General features: G+C 41.1%; 1 pseudogene; it reads left to right on the forward strand.

Moving 5' to 3' along the window:
* The first annotated feature begins 1157 nt into the window (after window positions 1–1157).
* LOC143645249 (neugrin pseudogene) lies at window positions 1158–3797 on the forward strand (annotated as a pseudogene).
* Window positions 3798–22435: the final 18638 nt, after the last annotated feature.

Consider the following 22435-nt stretch of genomic DNA (forward strand, 5'->3'; position numbering starts at 1 on the left):
CCATACATAGAATTTCTATCAAACTCATTAATGGCCATGGCAGGGATACACACAATAGAAAATACAGATTACAAGGACCATGTTTAAAAAATAACAACATGGAACTAAGCAACTGGAGGTACTCCATTTATGAAGACTTGGAGGATTGATGGAGACTTAACCTAAATTTCCTCAAAAGATACAGTATTTACATATATGAAGCCAGTGTCTTAAAATATAACATTTAGTGTACTATGGAAAGGGAATCAGTAAACTGAAACTTATCAACTTCATTTAGAAAGTTTTAATAATACCAGAAGAAATGTCCAAACAGAACATTTCAAAGCTAGACGTGGTGGAACTCCACCCATGAGCTACAAAATAACTCAGCTAAAGAGTGACTTCTGAGCCTAAAAGAAAGAACTTGCAATAGCCTCATTAACCTCTAAGACTTTAAGTGATCTTCAGACCCAAAGAGATAGTTAGGGACCTTGCTTTACATCAGCAGTTTGCAATGTACCTTGGGGCTCCTCAATGCCCTCCCTTCTCATTCCCATCCCTAGAATATGGCACTCTTGTTGTACTGATGTGCTAGGAATCATGGTAAGACATATACAGTGTCTGTCAAAGAGTCAAGCCTCCAATCCGACAAGGCCTGTTGGTAGCTGATCTATTTTTTAAGTCTTCATGATTTTGCCTGTTTCCTTGCTATAAAGTTAGGGTGAACTTCCAAGTGGAATGATGAATAAGCAAAGTACTTTTAAAATGTCTTAGAAGTAATTCATTTGACCTTTCCAATAAAGTTTCAGGGGAAAAATAAAACCTACAAAAGCAGTGGTTTTCCTGCATTGCCTCACTATCTCCTTGGCTAATGTGGAGCAGTTAACATTCATCCAGTTCTAGAGTGTAGCTAAATATGTGCAAAAATGCCCTATCACCAAGTTAGTTTAATAATTTTAAAATAAAAATTAATCAACAATAATCTAACAATAGTAAAGGAGGCAGTTAAGTAAATTACAATATGTTCACTTCATGGAATATTATACACTCTATAAAAATCATTTTCAAGACTTCATGGCAACATTGAAAAGCTTTCATAATAAATGTCAGGTGAAAAAGCAAGATAATTCAAAGGTGACTTTTTCATCTAATAGCCACATTCTCTATAGTGGTACATAATGTCGGTGAGTTTTTAAAATGCACAAAACTGAATGGCTGAAATACGTTTTGCGAAGTCTTGATACTAGAAGCATACCCACCAGACCATTCCATCAGCTTAGGCCATATGGAGCCCAAAGGTTCTGCATACTTCCAGCAGGACCCTCTCTGCCAAACTCAAAGCCTTAAAAATATTGCCTTGGGAGCATCAGGACCAATTTCACAATGTCCTTTATTCCCATTCATGTCACTGAAAGCTCAGGTCTCTCAGTTTATTCTGAATCCTTCATTTCTAATCATGAAGTTCTGCCTATCTCCCTTTAGTATCCAGATTGCTTTGCTTCTTCCTGAGGACACTGGTTCCCCTGCAGTCCTCTCAAAGAATAACTAGTCTTCTCATACACCGTTCATACCCCCAGGCCTGGAAATAGATGTCTTCCTTGTTTGTTTGTTTGTTTGTTTTTTGCCACTTGATCACTCTCCCCTCTTCATTCCTAAACCACTCTGCCCCTTCCCTCCCTACAGCTTTTAATCTCTTCAAGACTAACATCAACCACCTTATCCCTTATCTTGTCACAAGCCTCTTCACACTCCCAGGTCACTTTCCCACAATCTTTAAAAAATTCAGCTACTAACTCACTACCCCTTTCCTACTACTGTTTTATTGGTGACTTCAATATCTCATGTAGTTGAACTTTTTTTTTTTTTATGTCCTGACCTTTTAGATCGTCTTCTCATCTAATGATCTTGTCTTCCTTACCACAGCCATTCATTCCAATGACCATGCTCTAGCTCTGACCATAACCCAGAACTCTGTCTCCCACCTGGTCTCAATTTTAAGTATCATTCTAACAACCCACCTTTTCAGCTCACTCAAATATTCAACTCCAGGACTTCAACTCCACCAAGACCAAATCCATTGAGTCATATTTTCACTGTCCCTCACCAATTCATGTTGGCACTTCCCTCCTAAACCAGCATAAAACCCATAGTCCATCATTATAAACACTCCCACTCATCTATCTTCAACTTCCTTGCCTCTCTCTCTCTCTTCTCTACTCTTAGCTAAACCACAATCCTGGTTAAATGTAGCTCCATGACCACACTCAACCATGCTGAGTGGTTAGATCAAATTCATGACCCCTAATCTCAAAAGAGCCTATAATCTCATATGCTGTCTGGAAGTTGCTCTTTATTTCCCTGGCCCATCCTCCTCAATGACTACTTTATACCATCTCTCCTTGTGCCTCCAATACTTCCTCCCTTATTGTTACTCTCAGCTGAAGACTTCTGTCACCAAGAAAATAAAACCAAGTAAAAGCAAACTTCCACATCTTCCCACACCACTCTCCCCAACCAACCTTTACCTATATCCATGCATTGTCTCTCTGCCTATTTCTGTGGGTGAACATGCGGTGCTTCTGGCCAAGGCCCCACTCCCTCAAGTACTCTTATCAAAGGAGTGTGAGTTGCAGGAGGGGGAAAGGTACCAGCTCCGCTCTGGACCATGCCCCCTCGACACCCAGTAACCTGCCACCACATTTGCAGCCTTTGTTTCTTCTCACAAGAAGTTAGGGGTGCCAGAGCATATGCTAAGCTCCTTTGGGACCACAGATTCCCAGATTAGTGAAGTATTTCATTACCTGTTTAGAGAGATCAGCAAGTTTACCAGCCACTAACTGTTGTAGATGTTTAGATTTCTGGGAGTGGTGTACAAAGCAAGTCTAAATTGCAGACCTGGCCTGATGGCCTTTGCTAACAGAGGGAAGGACAAAGTCTCTGTAATTTAGCTTGAGGCCCTTCAACTACCCACCTTGCTTCCACACCTAGCCTCTGCATTAATTCTCACCCCCAGCACCTTGAACTGAAAGAAAAAAAAAAAATCCTGTTATCAGAAAATTGGGAGGCAAACGGTGGTGCCAGATGCCCCACACAGGATCCTGATATGGGAAGCCAGGGAGCAGATCCAGTATTTAGAAAAGAAATTTACAGTTCTGGTCAGTACCTAGATTGGCCAAAGGCTTCAGTGGCACCACCAGTGCCATGTGAAAGGCTTTGAAAAGCAAGTTTGTACCCACATTGGAACAGAAACTGAATGAATCCTTAAGAAAGCTGGGTCTGCCCCTTTGCTCCAGCAGTTCCAGGTCTCTGGGAATACCTCAAAGCTGCTCTCTGCAAGCCACTCTGCATCTGGCTCCTTTTTGATACCACGGGATGAAGCCTTATCCAAAGGCCAGAGACATAGCACAAGTTCAAAAATGATAGGGTTGAAGAAACACCAGTTTCTACTTGTAGTAGACACCAAGAAGACAGAAAGGGAAAAAAAACAAAGGAATACAGGGCCTGGAGAAAGAGCTTTGTGCTTGGAGCTGCAGCCCTAGATCATCACTGGCAATTGTGAGAGCACTGGAGGAACTGACAGTAATGGATTGCCAAGTTATGAGAAGCAGGAAGAATTGAAGGCAAGGGAGCCAGGTGACCAGCACTTCAGCAGCAAAATAGTACAAATGGGGCCAGAATTCTTTGACAGTAATGGAAATTTCCTATACAAACTGAGAGCCCAGGCCTCACTCGTAGAGGTGCCACATAAAGCACAGCTGGGCAAGTGTGTGTGTGGCGCTGCCTGGATTTCTACTTCTGGATTAGCCACCTTCCAATAGCAAGAAGTGATGGGCCTGGAATGTGGGTGGGAACCAGCTACATGGATTTGAATCTGCCAGAGAACAGTAAACTTCACAGGGAAGTGTGGAACCAGGCAAGGTATTGGGCAGTGACAGTAGATAAAGTCAAGCTTCCTGTAACACTGCACCTGAGACCCTTTAACAGCTTTCTTGTTTGGGCTCCCCAGGTGCTGTGAGTTTCTGTAATATTTGCAGTACTGTTTGGAGGAAATGAAGTTTGCCATGTGACTTCATTTCCTCCTTGATTAACAAATACAAGTATAGAACTGCTTAGTCAATTGGTTGCTTTCCTTTGCACAAAATCAAGTAAAATAGTCAAACCAAAAAGTTCTCTTGACTCCACTTTATCCTACTATTGCCACAACTCTGGGTTTCCCTTTACATTTAAACCCTCAAAAAGAGTTGTCTGTATTCCCTGTTTTTTTTTTTCTTCCCCCCCCCCAATATTTTTTAAACAACTCTATTGAGGTATAATGTATATGCAATACCCATTTTAAGGATGCAGTTTGATGAGTTTTGACAAATGTACACACACCATGTAACCATCACTCTATCCATATTTAGAACAATTCCTTCACACCAAAAAGTTTCCTTGTGCCGCTTTGCATTCAACCCTTATCCCCAGGCAACCACTTATCTGATTTCCTTCACTGTGAATTTGTTTTGCCTGTTTTCAAACTTCATATAAATGGAATAGTGTAAGTATGTACTCTTTTTTTCTTTCTGGCTTCTTTCTCTCAGCACATGTGCTTTTTTTTTTTTTTTAACTTTTTTATTGTATAGTATAACATATATACAAAGCAAAGAAATAAAAAAGCAATAGTTTTCAAAGCACTCTTCAACAAGTAGTTACAGGACAGATCCCTGAGTTTGTCATGGGCTACCATACTATCCTCTCAGCTTTTTCCTTGTAGCTACTCCAGAATATAGGAGGCTAAAAACTTTAAATATTTTTTTTATCACCACAATCGACTTTCTTTTTTTGTGAACAATAACATATATACAAAAAAGCAAGAAATTTCAAAGCACAGCACCACAATTAGTTCTAGAACATATTTCAGAGTTTAATGGGTTACAATTCCACAATTTTAGGTTTTTACTTTTAGCAGCTCTAAGATACTGGAGACAAAAAGACATATCAATTTAATGATTCAGCAATCATATTCATCTGTCAAATCTTATCTTCTGTGTATAACTCCACCATCACCTTTATCTTTCTATCCCTCTCTTTAGGGGTGTTTGGGCTTATGGCCATTCTAACATTTTTGGGAGGGTCTGTCACTAATATGCGGTAGGGAGACTGTATTAGCTAGGGTTCTCTAGAGGAACAGAATCAGCAGGAAATATCCATAGAGATAAAATTTATAAAAGTATCTCACATAACTTTTGAGAAACGTCAAGTCCAAAATCCATAAGGTAGGCTGTGAAAGCTGATGACTCCAATGAAGGGTCTGGACAAACTCCACAGAAGAGACTGGCTGGCCGAAGCAGGAAGGAGACTGCCTCTTCTGAATCTTCTTAAGGGCCCGTGTTTAAATTAAATGTCACTCATTGTAGAAGACACTCCCATTGGCTGATTACAAATGCAATCAGCTGTGGATGCAGCTGACGTGCTCAAGATTTAATTCTATGAAATGTCCTCATAGCAATAGACAGGCCAGTACTTGCCCAACCAGACAAATGGGTACCACCACCTGGCCAAGTTGACACATGAACCTGACCATGACAGTCTACCCCTTGTCAACTTGGCAGCCATGCACATCACCTTAAACAATACTCAATTGTCCTGCATACAACCAGAAAAGCATTAAATCTCCCCAGAATAGGGTGCAAGTCCTTGGGTAATATTCATTCTTAAACTTGATATCTTACAACTTAAATACTACAACATGAACAAAACAGCATTAAACTCATTTCTGTAACTGATCATGTTGGTCATAGTTCGTTTTGATCACTACCTTCTTCCACTACCCATTCAATGTTCCCTTTACCGTCAGCAAGCACTTCAGCTGGTCGTGGTTCTTTGCCTGGGGGCGGGGGGGGGGGGGGGGGTGACCCAAACCTTCACTCCTGAAGTTTCAGAGCCATTGGTAGTCCTGCCTGGATTGGGTTGTTGCAGTTTTCCATTGATTTTAATCACAGGGCATGGTAGTATTTAAAGATGCCCTAGGGAATCTCCCATATTCCAGGAAAACTCTTCTTTACCTCCATTGTGTAGTTGCAGTCCTATTTCCCCCTGATAGTCAGGGTCAATCACCCCAGCCAATAAAGTAATCCCCTTCTTGGCTTGTTGATCCAGGGGCATGAGTAGCCCAGTGTGGCCAGGTGGCAGTTTTAGATTCCAGTTCAATGGAATCGTTTCTCCTGGTGGAAGCACTCCCAATCCTGGAACTAAAACCTAGACCAGGAGAGCTCAAGGTCACGGACAGGAAGAAAAAATTTTCCTAGTGGATCACTAGTAGTAATGGTGCCACTCCCATTTCCAGCCCTTGGTTCCTGGATCCATAGATCCTGACTATGGGAGAAACAGCACCGTATAGTAGATGCCGATTCAAAGCATACAGACCTTCCTGGAGAACATCATCCCAGCCCTGCAAGGTATTGCCACCTAGCTGGCACCATAATTGAGTTTTCAAAAGGCCGTTTCACTGTTCTATCAATCCAACTGCTTCTGGATGATGGGGAACATGGTAAGACCAGAGAATTCCACGAGCATGTGCCTGTTCCAGCACTTCATTTGCTGTGAAATTTTTCACGCAACACAAAAGTGTATTCCCTGATCAGAAGCAATGCTGTGTAGAATACCATGATGATGGATAAGGCATTCTGTAAGTCCATGGATGGTAGCTTTGGCCAAAGCATTGCATGCAGGGAAAGCAAACCCATATCTAGAGTATTTGTCTATTCCAGTTAGAACAAATTGCTGCCCCTTCCATGAAGAGAGTGGTCCAATGTTCAACCTAACACGATGTAGCCAGCGGGTCACCTCAGGAAATGGTGCCATATTGGGGGCTGAGTATGGGTATCTGCTGCTGGCAGATTAAGCACTCAACAGTGGCTGTAGCCAGGTCAGCCTTGGTGAGTGGAAGTCCATGTTGCTGAGCCCAAGCATAACCTCCATCCCTACCACCATGACCACTTTGTTCACGAGCTCACGGGGCAATGACAGGAATTGCTGGGGAAAGAGGCTGACTGGTGGTATCCACAGAACGGGTCATCTTATCCACGTGATTATTAAAACCTTCTTCTGCTGAAGTCACCCTCCGGTGTGCATTCACATGGGACACAAATATCTTAATGATTTTAGCCCATCAGAAAGGTCTATCCACATACCTCTTCCCCAGACTCTGTCACCAATTTTCCAATTATGGTCTGTGCCAGTTTGAATCTGTGGTGGACCCCAGCAAAGCCATATCCTTTAATCTTCATTCAATATTCCTGGGTGGGAGCATTTTGATTGTTTCCATGGAGATGTGACCCACCCAATGTGGGTGGTAACTTTTGATTAGATGATTTCCATGGAGGTGTGCCTCCACCCATTGTAGGTGGAGTTGCTTACTGGAATCCTTTAAAAGAGGAAACATTTTGGTGAGAGTCCCTTTTTTTGTAAAAAAGGCAGCAGATGCCACCATGTTCGTTTTGTGCCCCTCCAGCTGAGAGAGAAATGTTGAACATCATTGGCCTTCTTCAACCAAGGTATCTTTCCCTGGTTGCCTGATTGGACATTGCTATAGACTTGTTTTAATTGGGACATTTTCTTGGCCTTAGAGCTGTAAACAAGCAACTTATTAAATTCCCCTTTTTAAAAGTCATTCTGTTTCTGGTATATTGCATTCCGGCAGCTAGCAAATTAGAACATGGTCTTTCCAAGTCCCTGACCATCCAGCCAAACCATTAGCAACCACCCATGAATCAGTATCCAAATGCACCTCTGGCCAGTTCTCCTTCCAAGCAAAATAAACAACCAGGTGTACTGCTCGAAGTTCTGCCCACTGGAAGATTTCCCCTCACCACTGTCCTTCAGGGACACCCCAGAAAGGAGTTGGAGTGCTGCAGCTGTCCACTTTCGGGTGGTACTTGCATAACATGCTGAACCATCTGTAAACCAGGCCCGAGTTTTCACTTCCGCAGTCAATTCACTGTAAGGAATTCCCCAAGAGGCCATAGCTCTGGTCTGGGAAAGAGAAGTTAATGTGGCAAGAGTGGAGACCATGGGCATTTGGGCCACTTTCTCATGTAATTTACTTGTACCTTCAGGACCTGCTCTGGCCTTATCTTGTATATACCATTTCCATTTTATGATGGAGTGCTGCTGTGCACACCCAGACAACATCCAGCTCATGACAGGCAACTCAAGTCTCATGGTAACTTCGTGGCCCATGGTTAAATGTTCAGTCTCTGCTAAGGCCCAGTAGCAGGCCAAAAGCTGTTTCTCAAAAGGAGAGTAGTTATCTGCAGCAGATGGTAAGACTTTGCTCCAAAATCCTAATGGTGTGTGTTGCAGTTCTCCTATAGGGGCCTGCCAAAGGCTCCAGACAGCATCTCTATTTGCCACTGACACTTCCAGCACCATTGGATCTGCTGAATCATATGGTCCAAGTGACAGAGCAGTTTGTACAGCAGCCTGGATCTCTTACAGAGCCTCCTCTTGTTCAGGTCCTCACTCAAAATTAGCAGCTTTTCTGGTCACTCGATAAATGGTCTGGAGTAGCACACCCAAACGAGGTATATGTTGTCGCCAAAATCCAAAGAGACCAACTAGGCATTGTACCTCTTTTTGGTCATAGGAGGGGCCAGCTGCAGCAACTTATCCTTCACCTTAGAAGGGATATCTCAACATGCCCCACACCACTGGACACATAGAAATTTCACTGAGGTGGAAGGCCCCTGTATTTTTGTTGGATTTATCTCCCATCCTCTGACACGCAAATGCCTTACCAATAAGTCGAGTAGTTGCTACTTCTTGCTCACTAGGTCCAGTCAACATGATATCATCAATATAATGGACCAGTGTGATGTCTTGTGGGAGGGAGAAACAATCAAGGTCCCTGCAGACATGATTATGGCATAGGACTGGAGAGTTGATATACCCCTGAGGTAGGACAGTGAAAGTATATTGCTACTTGCCAGCTGAAAGCAAACTGTTTCTCCTGGTCCTTACTAATAGCTATTGAGAAAAAATCATTTGCCAGATCAATAGTTGCATACCAGGTACCAGGAGATGTATTGATTTGCTCAAGCAATGATACCACATCTGGAACAGCAGTTGCAATTGGAGTTACCACTTGGTTGAGCTTATGATAATCCACTGTTATCCTCCAAGACCCATCTGTTTTCTGCACAGGCCAAATAGGGGAGTTGAATGGGGATGTGGTGGGAATCACCTCCCCTGCATCCTTCAAGTCCTTAAGAGTGGCAGTAATCTCTACAATCCCTCCAGGAATCTGTTATTGTTTCTGATTTACTATTTTGCTAGGTAGGGGCAATTCTAGTGGCTTCCACTTAACCTTTCCCACCATAGTAGCCCTCACTCCACAAATTATAGAGCCAATGTGAGGATTCTGCCAGTTGCTCAGTATGTCTATGCCAATTATGCATTCTGAAACTGGGGAAATAACTACAGAATGTGTCCGGGGAACCACTGGACCCACTGTGAGATGGACTTGAGCTAAGATTCCACCAATCACCTGAACTCTATAAGCCCCCACTCTGGTGGACCAGAGTGATGTTTTGGGTCCCCTGGAATTAATGTCACTTCAGACCAGTGTCTAATAATCCCCCAAATATCTGATCATTTCCTTTTTGCCAATGCACAGTTACCCTGGTAAAAGGCCATCGGTCTCCTTGGAGAAAGCTTGGAGGAAGATTAACAGTGTAAATTTGTGGCAGTGTAACAGGGTTCTCCCCAAAAGGGACCTGGCCTCCCCCTCATTCACAGGGCTCTGGGTCTGTAAACTGTCTCAAGTCTGGAAATTGATTAAAGAGCCATGACTCTGTGTTTTTGTAATTCAAGTTAGACTTCTGCTCACTTGATCTAGAACTCTTTTGTTTATACAGCTCAATGAAGAATTTAGTAGACTGCCCATCTATTGTACTTCAAGGTACCCCATGATCTACTAGCCAACACCACAAGTCTCTGCGAGTCAGAGTATTTTGACTCCTGCTTTGAGTTTACTGTCTATTATAATAGCCACATCCACCCTGTCTTTGGCAATTAAGTGCTGCCACTTGGCTTCTGCCAACTCGGGATCTGGTCATCTCCATTGTGTTTAAGGATTTCAGCTCAGTGACAGCTGTTCCCACAGTAATATCTGACCTACAGAGAAGTGCAACTACAGAGCTCTTTAGGGATGATGGTGCTAGTCTCACAAATTTATTTCTCACTGTTCTGGTAAAAGGTGCATCCTCTGGACATTCCTGGAGTGTAAGAGCAGGCTTTCCATGATAAATTCACTCTAACATTCCAATCTCTCTAAGCCTCTGGATCCCCGCATCTACATTATGGCAGGGCAGTTCTGGCATTTCAACCTCAGATAATGTCGGCCACATTTTGATCCATGTTTCAGCCAACCATCCAAGCAAACTCTTAATACCTTTTCTAACCCCTTGAGCTTTAACATTGAATGCAGAATCTCTTAGTGGGTCCACATAAAAAAATTCAGCCTGATCCAGCCTTATATTTCTCCCACCATTATCCCACACGTTTAAAATCCACTGCCATACATATTCCCCTGATTTCTGTCTATATAAATTAGAAAACTCACACAGTTCTTTTGGAATATAATGTACCTCCTCATGGGTGATATTTTGTACCTCACCTTTTGGGACCACTTGGGACTTTAGTTTAGTTATAGGTCTGGAAGAAATGAGGGGTGGTGTGGGTGGGTCATGAAAGGAATTAGAAGTATCTTCCAAGCCATTTGCTTAAGGGCATTCATTTGCCGTTTCATCTGGTGAAACAAGATTAATCACTCTAGGGCTGATCCCTTCGGTGAAGGTTGGGTAGCCAACTCCTCAGGGCAGGCTGGAGGTGGGGCAGCTATGTCCTCAGGGCAGACTATTACAGGGTTATCTAGAGAAGACTCAGCATGACCTAGGGTTTCAACCTCTCCACCAATATCATTATCAATCCACATGTCACCGTCCCTTTGTTCAGGGTCCCACTCCTTTCCAATCAATTCCCTCACTTTAATGGCAGACACCATGTAAGATTGAGATTTCAATTTACATTGTAAAGTTGCTACTCTAAAAATAAGATTCTGAGTCTGATTTTCAGAGATCTCAAGTCTATGGCTACAGGAAATAAGATTTTCCTTCAGGACACTCATAAAAGCGTTTACATCTGTCAAATGGTGTATTAGTTAGGGTTCTCTAGAGAAACAGAATCAACGGGGAACACTCGCAGATATAAAATTTATGGAGTGTCTCACATGACCACGGGAACACAAAATCCAAAATCCACAGGGCCAGTTACAAAGCCGACGATTCTGATGGAGGGACTGGACGAACTCCGCAGGAGAGGCTCACCAGCCAAAGGAGGAATAGAACATGTCTCTTCTGAATCCTCCTTAAAAGGCTTCCTGTGATCAGATTAAGCATTACTCGTTGTAGAAGACACTCCCCTTTGGCCGATTACAAATGGAATCAGCTGTGGATGCAGCTGACATGATCATGATCTAATTCTATGAAATGTCCTCATTGCAACAGCACTTGCCCAACCAAACAGGTACCACAACTTGGCCAAGTTGGCACAAGAACCTGACCATGACAGATGGCATGTAAGCTTCTACTTGAAGCCTTAAGCCCATCCCTTTCACTCATTAATGTATACAACATATCTAACAACAACCAGCCAACATCTCTACACCTCCCATTTCCACAAAACTCCATAAAGGTGTCAAAAACATTATCCCCCCAGAGCCTGGCTTTGTACAAGCGAAACATTAGAAGAATTGAATGGTGATATTTTGACTATCTCTTTTGCCAACTCACCCCATGGATTGGCAGTATCATTCTGATAATGGGAATCAGAGTTCTTAGTGCCTTTGAGTCCAGTCAGAGTAGAAAACCAATCGTAAAAGCCCATTTTTTAGATTCTGTTTCTTAAGAACCACCCCACTTCTGGTACCAAGCTGTATTAGCTAAGGTTCTCTAGAGTAACAAAATCAGCATGAAATATCCATGGATATAAAATTTATAAAAGTATCTTATGTAACCATGGGAATATAGAGTCCAAAATCTGTAGGGCAGGCTGTGAAACTGACAACTCTGATGAAGGGTCTGGATGAACTCCACAGGAGAGGCTCACTGGCCAAAGCAGGAAAAAGAAACTGTCTCTTCTGAAATCATCCTTAAAAGTCTCCCATGTTTAGATTAAATGTCACTCATTGTAGGAGACAATCCCCTTGGCTGATTACAAATGCAATCAGCTATGGATGCAGCTGATGTGATCATGATTTAATTCTATGAAATGTCCTCATTGTAACAGGCCAGCACTTGCCCAACCAGACAAATGGGAACCACCACCTGGCCAAGTTGACACATGAACCTGATCATGAAAGAGATGGAACTATCTGATGTTCTGGAGAGGCTGGGCCCTCTAAGTTTTAGGACTTATCTGGTCCAGGGACCCATCTGGAGGTTGTAGGTTTCTGGCAAGTTATTCTAGTGCCTGAAACCCTTGTGGAGTCTTATATATTGCCCTAGGCGTTCTTTAGGATTGGCTGGAATGGTCCTGGTTGGGGTTTGACAGATTTTGATAGGTAGCAATATCTATCTGAAACTTGTGTAAGAGTAACCTCCAGAGTAGCCTCTCAACTCTATTTGAACTCTATCACTGATACTTTATTAGTTATACTTCTTTTCCCCCATTTTTTCAGGATGGAATTGTTGATCCCACAGTGCCAGGGCCGGATTCATCCCTGGGAGCCATCTCCCACGTTGCCAGGGGGACTTTCACCCCTGGATGCCATGTCCCATGTAGTGGGGAGTGCAATGATTTCACTTGCAGAGTTGGGCTTAGAGAGAGTGAGGCCACATCTGAGCAACAAAAGAGGTCCTTCAGAAGTAGCTCTTAGGCACACCTATAGGTAGGCTAAGCTTCTCTTAACCTACGTAAGCCTCACAAGAGCAAGCCTCAAAATTTTTCTATTTTTGAGATCCATCCATGTTGTTTGTATATCAGTAGTCCATTCCCTATTATTACTGAATATTATTCACCTTTATAAATGGAATACTCCTCATTTGTTTATCTACTGACCTCTTAGCAGACTTTTGGGTTGTTTCCAGGTTTGGTCTGATATGAACATTTGTTTTTCAGTTCTCTTGTGAGTCCATTTTCATTAGGCTTTTGTCTCCAGCCACTCATTTGAAACTGTTCTTATCAAGGTTACCAATGAGCTAAATATTGCTAATTCCAGTCATCAATTCTCAGCCCTCATTTTACTTGACCTACCCGCAGTATTTGATGCTGATAATCATAATCACTCTCTTGAAACACTCGTCCCTCCGCTTTCCCTACTCTTCTCCTCCTGGCTTTTCCTCATCAACTCAACTTTTAAACGTTGGCTCCTTTGTTCTGGGATCTCTTTTCTGCCCATTTCCCACCCACCCACCCCTTGCTGAATCATCTGATTTTTTTTTTCTTTTATGATTTTAAGTAACTAGATTAATGCTGACTCCTAAATGAGTATCACCAGCCATATAACTTCCACCACTGGAATATATATATATCTTCTTATATCCAACTGCCTACATGACATCTCTAGTTGGATGCCTAATAGGCATTTCAAACTCAACAAATTCAAACTGAATTTCATATCTGAGCCCCCAAACCCTCTTCCTGCTGTCATTCTCCATCCTTCTTGATAGTACCTCATTTTTTAGTCACTTGGGCAGAAACCTAGAGGTTATCCTTAACCCCTTTCTTTCTCACCCCACATCCACGTGGGTCAGCAAATCTGGTGTAGGATCTACCTTCAAAATACATCCAGAGCCAAAACAATTCTCACTGTCTCCTCTACTACCTCCCTGGTCCAAACTACCATCATCTTTTACTGAGATCAGTGGTTCTCAAAATGTAATCCACAGACCTCTGCTGATCCCCAAAAGCCCTTGCAGGCAATCCACAAGATCAAAACTATTTTGGTAATAATACTAAGACATTGTTTGCCTTTTCCATGGTATTGACATTTTCTCCGATTGTGTGACAGCAATGACAGGTAAAACTGCTGGGCCTTTAGCACAAATCAAGACAGCAGCACCAAACCATGCTAATGGTCACTGTGTATTTCACTACCACACACAATGAAAAGGAATATTAATAATTTTATCAAATCTTAGCCATTCTGAATATTTGGTATGATGAAGCACTTCTGCCACATACTGAAACACTATTAACCTCAAGGAAAAGCACTTGTGCAATTGAGTTGTGATATGGACTAGTAATCACTTGCATATCACTTTTTTCATGGACATAATTTTTACTTGAAAAAGTAACTAAGAGACAAGCTATGAAAGACATTTTCTTGCAAAAGGACAAAGCGAGCTTCAAGTAAAACTGCTGACAGTAGTTGTTCTCATGATAAAATTCAAGCTTTCAAGCAGAAATTAATTGAGCTTTGGAAAATGTGTATTTGCTAACATGAGTTTGAGGGCTTCCTAGTCACTAAAGACTTTGAGATTAGAGATAATAATAAATGGGCATATAATGAAATGTGTCAACATTTGTAAGGTCTACACAACTCAGTAAATTTATATCCTGCCCCACCCACCCACATAAAATGCAAATGTTACAAATATCCATTCAAATGTCAAAATAGAACACTGAATTTTAATGTTAACAATACAAAAGATTATTGATAAGGTTTCAGATTGCACATTACAACTGTTCCAGTTTGCTAGCTGCCAGAAAGCAACACACCAGAGACAGATTGGCTTTTAATAAAAAGAGATTTATTTCGTTAGTTCTTCAGAGGAAAGGCAGCTAACTTTCAACTGAGGTTCTTTCTTACATGGGAAGGTGCAGGGTGATATCTGATGGCCTTCTCTCCAAGGCCTCTGGGTTCCAACAACTTTCCCCAGGGTGATTTTTTTCTGCATCTCCAAAGGCCTGGGCTGAGCTGCAAGTGCTGAGATGAGGTATGCTGAGCTGCTTGGGCTGTGCTATTGAGCTCTCTCATTTAAGCACCAGCCAGTTAAATCAAACATCATTCATTACAGCAGGCATGCCTCTTAGCTGACTGCAGATGTAATCAGCAACAGATGATGTTCACATACCATTGGCTCATGGCCACAGCAACAGAACTAGGTACCTTCACCTGGCCAAGTTGACAACTGAATCTAACTACCACAACTAATTTTTTTTAAATTACTACTTGCTGAGTAATTGAAGATGATCTGTGTGAGGTCAGGTTTTCTTTATATACTTCAACCAAAACCACATATGGTCACAGACTGAATGCAGAATGGGCTAGTAGAATACAATTGTGTTCTCAAACAGGAACTGTTTAAAAAATTGACAACGTGATCAGGCATCGAGTAGAGATATGAATGAAGCCAATCTGGATAGGACTAAGGGATATCATAAGACTGGGTAAAGGATGATATCATCCTTATTTTAAAACTTCAACTTCTGTGTGAGACTAAAGGGAGAGATGATTATTTGGTGCAAAATTTATATTTTGGGTAGTGAATCTCCTAATTTAATTTGTATGGTCCATTTAGTTAATACCATAAGTACATGGAATCTTGAATAGGTCATGAGATTTTGTTGGTTTGTCCAGGTTAGTGTGATGCCCTGATAAATCCCAGAGTGATTTGGACAGTGAATAAATAAGTGTTTGCAAAGTCCCCTTGGGGCAATGGGGAGAAAGGGGGAAAGATTCAACTTCTGCATTTGGAGAAGTTTTGATATTCTAGCAGGCAGTGGGGGCAACCAAATCAATAGGCCGAGCTCTCAATCTTGGGGTTCACCCCACGAAACTTATTCCTGCAAAGGATAGGCTAAGCCTACTTAAAATTAGGCCTAAGAGTTACCCTCAGAGAATCTCTTTTGTTGCTCAGATGTCCCCTCTCTCTCTAAGCCGACACAGCAAGTGAACTCACTGCCCTCCCTCTCTATGTGGACCATGACTCCCAGGGGTGTAAATCTCCCTGGCAACGTGGGACAGAAATCCCAGGATGAGACAGGACCTGGCAAAAAGATGTTGAGAAAACCTTCTTGACCAAAAGGGGGAAGAGAGAAATGAGACGAAGTCAGTGGCTAAGAGATTTCAGAGTTGAGAGGTTATCTTGGAGTTATTCTTATGTATTATATAGATATCCTTTTTAGTTTATGGTGTATTGGAGTAGCTAGAGGGAAGGTACCTGAAATTGTAGAGCTGTGTTCCAGTAGCCTTGTTTCTTGAAGATGATTGTATAGTGATATAACTTTTACAATGTAACTATGTGATTGTGAAAACTTTGTTTGCTGCTCCTTTTATCTAAGGTGTGGACAGATGAGTAAAAAATATGGATAAAAATAAACAATAGGGTGAACAAAGGTTAAAAAAACAGGTAGATGGAAATACTAGTGGTGCATGAGAGGGAGGGGAAATGGTATGTATGAGTTTTTTCCTTTTTCTTTTTAATTTCTTTTTCTAGAGTGATGAAAATGTTCAAAAAAATAATTATGGTGATTAATATACAACTATAGATGATATTGTGAGCCATTGATTGTACACCATGTATGGCATGTTTCTATGTTAAGAATGTGTATATGTTGTTTAATCAATAAAAATTTTTTTTAAAAAATCTAATTGTTTATACTAAACCAGATGTTAAAGAGATTTGTAAGAATGCCAAATGATACTATTCTTTCCACTAATTTTTTTTATTTTGGAAAGTACATTTTCATAAAAATATATTTTTCTGTTGACACATGGATTTATTATTTAATGAATTAATAAGTGTTTTAAATTTTCTCCATTTTGCTTTCTAATTCATTAAATATCAATAGATGTAACCCACACAAACAGAAGCTTTTGGGGGTCCTTAATATATATATATACATTAAGGTCCTTAATATATAATATATATATATATTTTTTGGGGGGGGGTGCATGGTCCAAGAATTGAACCCGGGTCTCCCACATGAAAGGCGGGCATTCTAACCACTGAAATATCCCTGCACCCAATATTTTTTAAGAATATAAAGGGGTCCTGAAATCAAAATACTTTGAGAACCACTAACCTAGATTATTCCAAGGCTTCCTACCTGATCTTCCTGCTTCTGACCCCACCCTACTCTGCCTCCGTATATCAATCAGGATAATTGGTTAAAACATGTCAGATTGTTAATCCTTTATTCTACCACTCCCAAAGGCTTCCCAACTCAGAATAAAATCTCAAATCCTTACAGATGCCTACAGAGCTCCACCCAATCTGGCCCCCAATTACTTCTCTGAAACCATTCCTTGTTCCTCTCCCCAGCCCCCAGCTCCAGTCACACTGGCCCTCCCCTCTTCCTCACACTGGCCAGGAGCTTCTGGCTGAGGCTGTTCCTTCTGCCTAAAACACTCTTCCTCCAGACAGTCACAAAACTCACTTCTTTACCTCCTTCTGATCTTGGCTCAAAAAGTCGGCTTCACCACGTTTCCCTGCCTGGCCAATTTAATTGCAAACCCCACACTCACTTTTCCTATCCCATTCCCTCATTTATTTTCTCACAGCACTTATTGTCATCTAATATGCATTTTATTATTTTATCTTTTTTTTAATTTTCTTTCTCCCTCCACTAGAGTCCAAGTTCCAAGAGGACGGGGGTTTTCCTGTGCTTCATTAAGTACTATGCGGGCACATAGTAGAAGCTCAATAAAAATATCTGTTGAATGAATAAATGAAGGCAACATTTATTGGCCAATAATCTGGACTGGTGGTTTATTGTAATTAGCCAATGACACCATGGCAGTTTCTCCTTTATAATTACTTATTTTATTATCTATGAATTACTTTGCCTTGCTGAGTTGGAAAACCACTCACACATCACTAGTATATGTTTAAATTATTCTGTTTTCTCAACCACTGTGATTTTTAAATTTCAGAGTCTAAGGCCAACAAATGGTTCTAGGCCATGTGAATGGGTAACATTTAGTCAACATATATACACTCAAATATTTTTAAATTTGACTTGTGTGTTGATCATTTTCAAGAAGAAATAATCTGATATGCTTTAGAATTGACAGATGGTAATCCTACTGCATGGTAAATATGTGAAAATTGCCTTCTTAGGTATAATTAAAACTTCCTTAAAAGGTCAAATAAATTATTTCTAAAACATTTTGATATTTTGTTTACTCATCAGTTAATAGGCAAGGAAATGAGGACAAAATTATGAATGGCTCCTCCAAATATCTCTTCTACACTGAATTAATATTGAGAAATATTTTAGTTAATGAGAAACCTTGAACAGATAAATTTTTAAAACTTACAGAGTTTTATAACAATCATAATAGAAATCATGTGTGTGCATGATTTTATTGGATCTATAACAAATTATCCCAAAATGGAAGCAGTTTTAAAATTTTATGATTTGTATACAGCCTTTAAAAGGAGTGGAGATCATCTAAAATATATAAAGAACTCATAAAACTCAATAGTTAAAAAAAAATGGGCAAAAGGCATGAATACATTTCAACAAAGGCGATACGCAGATGGCAAATAAGCACACAAAATGATGTTCGTCATTAGTCACCAGGGAAATGCAAATTAACCCCCCACACTGAGCTATCGGTACACACCTATCAGAATCACCAAAATAAAAATAGTGAACCACACCAAAGGCTGGCATGGATGCAGAGAAACTGGGTCACTGAGACATTGCCGGTGAGAATATAAAATGGTACAACCTCTCTGAAAACAGCGCGCAGTTTCTTACAGAATTAAACATGCAATTACCATATGATCCATCAATTCCTCTCTTGGGCATTTATCCCAGAGAAATGAAGACTTATGTTCATACAGATACCCCATTTGCAAACGTTCACAGCCGCTTTATTGGTAATAGTGAAAAGCTGGAATCAGCCCAGATATCCTTCCACAGGTGAAGAGTTAAACAAATTGCACTATGGCCCACGCTTCAATAATGAAGAAGCACGGATTCTGATAAGGTCAGCAGCTGGCATGGCTCTCCAGGGAATCATGTCAAGTAAAAATGCCAGTCCCCAAAGGATATACACTGTATGATTCATTTATACAGCATTTTTGAAATGACAGAATTTTAGAAAAAGAGGACAGTTGAGTGTTTGGCAGAGACTGGGAGGAGGGGAGTTTGCCCAGAAAGAGATGGACGTGGTCATAAAAGGGCAGCAGGAGAGGTCCTTGCAGTGTTGGAGCTGCTCAGTGTCTTAGCAGTTATGGTGAATATACACAATATTCACCGGTGAATACTGCTGGTGATAAAAATGTACAGAACTGAGTACACACACACCCAAGTACAGGTAAAGCTGAGGACATCTGAATAAGCTAGGTAAACTGTATCGACGTCAATGTCCTGGTTATAATATTAGACATTTTTGCAAAGTATTATCATTGGGAAAAAATAAGCAAAGTATACAAGGGATCTATCTCTCTGGATTATTTCTTACAACTCCATACGTATCTACAATTATCTCAAAAGAATTTCAAAAACAGTAAAAAGAATCCACATGCACATATGAGAAGATTCCTTAACATATCAACCAAGGTGTTGAATACTACATGTACTAGGCACCTTGTGTTAACAAAAGAGAAAAAAAAAGTAGATATACCCGAAGAAAATTTCTGATACTGAGAATATTGACTGAGAACATGCAGTAGATAAGGGTAGAAGAACATTTTACATTCCATCTTGAGGTTTGAATTTTTTTGTACATAAATAGTTATTACTTTCCTAACTAAAAAATATTGGTAGTAATTTCATCAAGTTTACATTTGCGATTTTTAAAAGTCGTTTCAATTAAAATTAAACCCATCTCCGGCAAGGAAGACATTGTCTGTATTTTAGAATTTCACCTACTCATTGAGACCAAAGGAAGAAAGGTTTATTTTGTCCCAAACCTAAATTTTCAGTAGCAAATAATCTAATGCAACCTGTCTGTATAGATCATTTAAACAATCCAAACAACGGGAGCCCAGAATAAGAATGAAAACTTTTAGTCCTGTATAGTTTAATGTAATGCCTGGATATATCCCAGAGTATATTAAGCAGATAATCAAAAAGTGTTGGCAAAGTCCCTTGAGGGTTGGGAGAAAAATTATGGGACTATTAAACTTTACCACTACGGGAACCCTGGATACTGTGTCAAATATTAGGGACACCCAAATCAATAGGCCAAGCCCTTGATTTTTGAGGCTTGCTCTTGTGTAGCTTATGTAGGTACCTGAGAAGCTTAGCCTACCTATAGGTATGCCTAAGAGTTACTTCTGAAAGACCTCTTTTGTTGCTCAGATATGGCCTCTCTCTCTCGAAGCCCAACTCTGCAACCATGACATCCAGGGGTGAAAGTCTCCCTGGCAGTGTGGGAGATGACTCCCAGGGATGAGCCTGGCCCTGGCACCATGGGATCAACAATGCCATCTTGACCAAAAAGGGTATCAGTGGCTGATAAAGTTCAAATAGAGTTGGGAGGCTACTCTGGAGGTCACTCTTATGCAAGCTTCAGTTAGACATTGCTATTTATCATAACGTGCCAAACCACAACCACAACCATTCCTGCCAATCCTAAAGAATGCCTAGGGCATTATGTAAGATTATGCAAAGGTTCCATGCACTAGGGTAACTTTCCAGAAACCTGCAATTTCCAGATGGGTCCCTGGACCAGATACGTCCTGGACCACATACGTCCTGAAATGCAGATAGCCAATCTCTCTAGAACATCAACTAGTTTCATCCCCCTAACCCATATTACCAATAGTCCCTTCCAACATGAAAAAGTTAGAAAGGGCATAGCCCAAACACCCCTAAAGAGAGGGATGGAAAGACCACAGGTGATGGTGGAGTTATACAGCGAAGGTAGGGTTTAACAAATGAGTATTAGTGCAGAATCATTATATTGATATTTCTTTTAGTCTGTAGTACCTTAGAGCAGCTAGAAGTAAAAACCTAAAATTGTGGAACTGTAACCCATACCAAACTCTGAAATTTGTTCTACAAATGATTGTTGCAATGTACCTTGAAAAAAAAGTAAATAAATAAACCCATCTCCGTAAAAAAGGTCTCATTTCAATGGGATCCCCTAAAACCCAGAGGGGTGAAAATGAAGCATTCATTTATATCCATGATATAGGACAACCAGCAAAAATAACAATGTAATAAAGTTACCCCACTTAATAGTGTACAGAGAGCTATTGATCCTTATTGTGTGAGTTAAATCCTCCTGATTACTAAACAAAAATGAATTAAATTTTCCTGATGATTTTGCAAAAATGGAAACAATAGTTAATATCAATTAAACAAGAAAAGAGTTTGAAAGAATAAAGGAAAAAAGCAAAAGCGAAAAGATATGTTTTTCAAAAATTCACAGCTAACTCTTTCAAATGAGCATTTTGCCCTTGAAATAACAACAATAACCACAGCAGACATCACCTACTGAGCCCTTTCCAGGCCTGCCACTGCGCTAGCTGCTTCCTATAACTTGTTTTGTTGCATCTTCTCAAAAACCCTTCAAGGAAAATACCCACCTCAAATTACAGATGAGGAATCAGGCCTCAGAGAGATGAAGGGATTTTCCAACTCAAATGTTAAAAAGAAACTCTTAAGTGTGCTCGGGTGGCTCAGTGGTAGAATGCTCGCCTTCCGTGCCAGAGACCTGGGTTCGATTCCTGAACCATGCACCGAAAAAACAAAACAAAACAAACTCTTAAATTTTGAAATTTGGTACGTTGAAACATGGTCCTAAGAGTCCACTCATCACCCTCCTCCCTGGATGCACTCCCCTTCCCAGTGTGCACCTGTCTCTGTAATAGCACCAGTCACTCAATAAATATGTAAGTCTCTGCCACAAAGAGGGCACCGGGCTGCACACGGTGTAAGACAAAGAGGGGAACCTGACCAGAGAGCGAGGCCTGGGCCAGGGGCAGCTGGGGAGCAAGGAGCACACAGCGTGGCGTGGCTGAACCGAGAGGCACAAAGAGCATGGCTTATGAGAAATGGAAATGTCGGGATGGGGCCCTGTCTAGAAGGTCACTGAATCTGGGCTTTACTTGTTAGCCAAGTGGGGAGAAGAGTGAGGCACTGAATGAAAGCTGTTAGCTGAGACCCAGCACTTCTCGTTTGGGGGGAGGAGGGAATCATGTACGGGATAGACCAGAGAGAGAAAGGCCAAGGGGGGAGGCCAGGGAAGACCAGCATCAGACCTCATAGCAGGATGGGAACAAACAAAAAGGTAAAGACTCGAGGAATGTGAATACAATGTTCACTCTAGACGTGGCATTCAAGGCCCATCCTTACGTCCTTATCTCCTGACAGCCCCACTCAGCCCAGATTCCCATCAAAGAATTTCTTGCCACTTGCAGATGCAATTCCCTCTTAATTACAGGGATGTCTCTACTCAAATCATACATAACCCCCCTGGGGAGTCTGTCCTGAGTATGGAACCAAG

The sequence above is a fragment of the Tamandua tetradactyla genome, chromosome 8 (assembly GCF_023851605.1).
Source record: "Tamandua tetradactyla isolate mTamTet1 chromosome 8, mTamTet1.pri, whole genome shotgun sequence".
Lineage (NCBI taxonomy): Eukaryota > Metazoa > Chordata > Mammalia > Pilosa > Myrmecophagidae > Tamandua > Tamandua tetradactyla.